Raw genomic sequence first — 5,236 nt, 5'->3', positions numbered from 1 at the left:
GGCAGGAGAATGGCGTAAACCCGGGAGGCGGAGCTTGCAGTGAGCTGAGATCCGGCCACTGCACTCCAGCCTGGGCGACAGAGCCAGACTCAGTCTCAAAAAAAAAAAAAAAAAAAAAAAAAAAGCAAAGAAAACCAAGGCTCCGAGAGGTCAAGTGCCTTGTGAGAGAGGTCATGCTGTTGATAAGGGCAAGGTGAGTCTGGGCTTCCAGTGTGGGCTCTGAAGGGTGAGTGAGGCAGGCCTGCAGGAGGAGCCCCCAGTAACAGGTGGTGAGTGGGTAGGCAAAGCGGGAGGATATAGAACAGGAGGCCAGAGTTAGGCTGAGGTCTAGCTGTGGCATCAGGTCAGGCTACTGCTGCGGGTTCCTGGCTCTCCTTCCTGCTTGGACAGATCCCACCTCTGGTTTCCCACTGGGGCCCTTCCTTAAGGAAGGAAGCTGAGCATATGAAGGAGGATATTTAACACCCTGACTTTCCTCCTTTGAAAAAGCCTCTTCTTGTTTGTTCAGAGTCTTTTCCTCAAAATAAACAGATTGTCCAGAGTCTGGTGAATGAGTGCTGAGGGTGAGGACGTGACCAACTGCAGTTACTAGTCCAGTGTCTCGTTCCCCCCCGAGGCTGGCAGGAAACTGAACAGAGCCAGCTCTGGCAGCATGACCAGGTATCAGGCACCTCGCTTTGTGTAAAAATCACTCTTTGACAGTGTCTCCTTATGTTGTCCAGGCTGGTCTCGAACTCCTGGGCTCAAGAGATCCTCCTGTCTCGGCCTCCCGAAGTGCTAAGTAGGATTACAGGTGTGAGCCACCACACCTGGCTGTAAAAATGTACTTATTCTCCAGCCTCTTTTGTATAAATCGTAGTAAGGGATGGGACTAATGATGTTATCTGTGAAAATAGCCACCATTTACCGATAAGACAAAACTTGGGGCCCATCTACCCTGACCACATCATGATGTTCATCTGCAGCTGTTGCAAGGTGTTCAGATTGTATAAATACAAATGGCATAAAAACTTTAAAAGAAGTGCAATTCTCGAAAATTGGACTAAAGCATTCTGTAAAGCAACGGATAATAATGAGCTTACAGTGGATAATTCATTTGAATTTGAAAAATACAGAAATGAGCCTGTCAAATACCAGCAAGAACTATGAAATAAAACTACTGATGCAATGAAGACAGTTGGAAAGATCAAACAAATGCCAACCTAAATTTATAATGAACAAATTGAAGAAAAATAAAGGACTATAGAAAGCTCAGGACATCAAAGAAGTCAGGCAAAACTCATCTTATCTTGACCCCTCTTTCAGGCAAAGGAAAGCAGCTGGAAGAAAAGATGATACAACCGTTACAACAGGATGCAGACATGAAAGAGGCTTCCTAAAAATCTCATTGTCTATAACCATTTATATATTTACATTCGAAAATCTCCTTTGGAGACTTAGAAACTCTAAATTATTGACTTATTTTTTGTATAAGATCACTCAAATGAAAGGTGATTAAAAATCATCTACATTGCTGTCTACAAAACATCAGATAATATGGATGTTAGATTGCATTTCATTGTTAAGTCTTTACTGATAGATATGTTTGTAAATACAGAAACGAAATGTGGACATAAAATGGTTATGCTATTTGGTTAATGGTACTAGGCAACATTTCTGTAATTAATGACATTCAAAAATTTATGGCTAGTGATATATATAAAGTAAAATTTTCTTTGCAGTAAAATATGCCCTTTATTGTTATAGAAGGGAGGATATAAGGAATCAACAGTTTGTATGAGAATAGCTCAAATAGTATCTTTTATTTTGATTTTAATATTTCTTATTTTGGTTTATTAGCATCTTAGAACAAAATGGCCTTATATAATGAAGCCTAGTTATGCTGGACTGTTTTGACCTGTTTTAATTGTTCTGACAGATAGTTGGGGATGAAAGCCGAATAGCATTTGCCTGAAATGACTGACACTATATAATTTCTGCTTTGGCAATACTCAGTTCTAACTTGTGATTCCTGGTAGAACAGACTTTTTTTTTTTTGAGCCTAGCAATGATCTAGAAGCAGATGTTATCTCAGTGCCTTTTAAAATTTGTTGTGTGGTTTTCTTTTAAAAAGCCATACAATAATTTTGGAAAACAATGTATGGGTAGAACATCTGTCTGTAATTTGCACGCAAAACCACTTTTAATGGGTACAAAGTTAAATTAGGAGGAATACGTTCAGATGTCCTATTGCACAGTAGGGTGACAATAGTTAATGCATTGAATGTTCTTGCTACAAATAAATGATAAATGTTTGAGTTGATGGGTGTGCTAATTACACTGATTTGATTGATACACATTGTATGTGAAACAGTACATATGCCATAAATATTTACAATTATGTTTCAGTTTAACTTTTTAAAAAACATTTCTAATGTAAAAAGTATCTCTCAAACTGTAGGTTAACTTCTTGATTTATATTTAAATATGAATCTTAAGCAAAATAGTGAAAATAACCATCTTGATTTAGTGTTTTTGTCCCATATGTGAATTGTATATACTTAGAGGACAATAAAATCAACTGAGCTGTAAGCTTAGAATAGGACTGAGGGGTAATTTTGCACAGCAGCTTTACGAATGGTACATTGTTATATTGATGCTTCAAAACTAACTCTCTCTCTCTCTCTCTCTCTCTCTCTCTCAGTAAATGGCTAAAGGGATTAGTACTTTACCTTTGGAGGTCCTCAAAGCATTATTTGGAGTTGATAATACTTCAGCTAGAACCAAGTAGAATCTGTTTTTTCCTTTGGAGGTCCTCAAAGCATTATTTGGAGTTCATAATACTTCAGCTAGAACCAAGTAGAATCTGTGTTTTTCTGAAGACTATCGGTAGCATAAATGTGATTATAAACAAAGTACACTTAAGATGTATATATGCAATGACTGCTATTTATACAAAATTTAAATCTGCAAATGGAAACAACATGCTTATGGGTTATTAAAATTGTCTAAAGTCTTAGGTTCTTTATAGTACACGTGCTGATTTACAAATAAATGATTTATTAACTGATTTTTAAAAATTATCTCCCTGAAAACTCCCATGGAAACCAGATTTTTGTAATCTAAATCTGATTTTTTTTTTACCAAATTGTCACTTACTGTACATATTATCAAACCACTTTATAATATCTGTAAAGTTAAAAAATACTTGTACTCCCACCTAACACAATCCTTTTCACTTATGTGTGTTTTCAGTATTTGATCATGAGCAGACATATTTTTATATACTTCTAATATGTGAACAAAATTTTGTATACTTTTTTCATCATCTTTGATTTTGTTTTTAATTAAGTCTTATGATCATACATAATTTTTAAATTTGTATATATCTCCTCTACTTTAATCCTTTTAAGTTGGCAAAAGCACCATTCCCAATCACAAATACACGGGAGTTCTACAGTTTTATGCTTTTGAATGGCTGTTTAAAGACAATCCTAAATTACAACTTAGTCTGACTTAGATTGTAAAGAATTCAAGAGTGAAGTTTAACTTGCTACTATTTTTAAAGCATTTGACCTTATAGATCATCTATAAAATGTGAGAAGTGTTCATCTTTATTTGATATTACACATAAACCACACTAAAATGCCTTTCAATAAGTAAAAGGAACCATTTTAGATACAGGGAATTCAAATTAGATTGGCACAGTTAAGGCCAAAAATTTAAAGTATACATTGCTACCTTATCGTCAACCCTTGCCTTTAAGAAGTGACGAACACAAAACACAGGTGAAACCTTGCTTGGTTCTGAGACAGGGAAGGAATTTCCCCAGTATTTAAATATATTCACATATCCAGTTATATTAATCTAAATATAAAACGAATCTCCAATAAGTTTTGTTTTGTTTTTTTGAGATGGAGTCTTGCTCTGTTGCCCAGGCTGGAGTGTAGCGGTGTGATCTCGGCTCACTGCAACCTCTGCCTCCTGGGTTCAAGCGATTCCTCTGCCTCAGCCTCCTGAGTAGAGTAGCTGGGACTACAAGCGTGTGCCACCATGCCCGGCTAATTTTTGTATTTTTAGTAGAGATGGGGTTTCACCATGTTGGCCAGGCTGGTCTTGAACTCCTGACCTCAAGTGATCTGCCCACCTCAGCTTCCCAAAGTGCTGCGATTACAGGTGTGAGCCACCACACCTGGCCCAATCTCCAATAAGTTTTAAGATAGCATTCACCATCTCTGGAAAGTTGAACGTTACTAACAAAGTCTAATCATATCTTTAGAAGGGGTAAACAGTGATAGCATTTACTGAATCACAATTACTATTAAAATTCAAAAAACTAAACATATTCATTTAACTACAACCCAGAGTTTAGTTTTAAATCAGGACTGCCCAACAAAATATTCTGTCAATCATTCATGATCTGAATTCTGTATGAGAGCTATCAAATTATGGTACACATAAAAAAGTCATGAGACATTTCTATTTTGTAATAAATAAGGCAGTGGCCAATTATTACTCATTGGTAGCTTTTTTGAGATAAGCTATCAAGTCTGCCCTTTCTGCCTTCTTCTTAATGTGGGCAAAGATCATTTTTGTTCCAGGGGTGTACGTCTAGGAATTCTCCAAATGCTCCATCAGGGTATCCTCTCCCCAGGTGATGCCTTTGTTCTTATTGGCATCTGTGTAAGAGAATCCAGTGGCCTGGACAGGTGGAGATTAGGCCCAGTTTTGTCCTTGCCTTTGTTTTCCATGGTGTAGCACTGGGCACACTTCTCAATACAAATCCTCTTGCCTTTCTCAATATCACCCATATTTAATTCTCTCTTTTGTCGCTGGCGCTAGGAACGTTCCCACTGGGAAGCTGGACGTACCGCTCTGTATACTCTTTTTTTCTTTCTTTCTTTTCTTTTTTTTTTTTTTGAGATGGAGTCTCTGTCTTCTGTCGCCAGGCTGGAGTTCAGTGGCCCGATCTCGACTCACTGCAAGCTCCGCCTCCCGGGTTCACTGAGCCAATCTCCTGCCTCAGCCTCCCAAGTAGCTGGGACTACAGGCGCCCGCCAGCATGTCCGGCTAATTTTTTGTATTTTTAGTAGAGACGTGGTTTCACAATGTTAGCCAGGATGGTCTTGATCTCCTGACCTCGTGATCCGCCCGCCTCGGCCTCCCGAAGTGCTGGGATTATAGGCGTGAGTCACCGCGCCCGGCCCTCTCTGTGTACTCTTTTAAACCAAATATCATACTACAAACATTTTCCCAC

The 5,236-nt window shown here is 38.2% G+C and overlaps 1 pseudogene; it reads left to right on the top strand.

Moving 5' to 3' along the window:
* The first annotated feature begins 652 nt into the window (after positions 1–652).
* Positions 653–1,379, top strand: LOC112605924 (annotated as a pseudogene).
* Positions 1,380–5,236: the final 3,857 nt, after the last annotated feature.

The sequence above is a fragment of the Theropithecus gelada genome, chromosome 14, assembly GCF_003255815.1.
Source record: "Theropithecus gelada isolate Dixy chromosome 14, Tgel_1.0, whole genome shotgun sequence".
Taxonomy (NCBI): domain Eukaryota; kingdom Metazoa; phylum Chordata; class Mammalia; order Primates; family Cercopithecidae; genus Theropithecus; species Theropithecus gelada.
The sequence above is the reverse complement of the archived record's forward strand: the minus strand, read 5'-3'. Positions and strand labels throughout refer to the sequence as shown.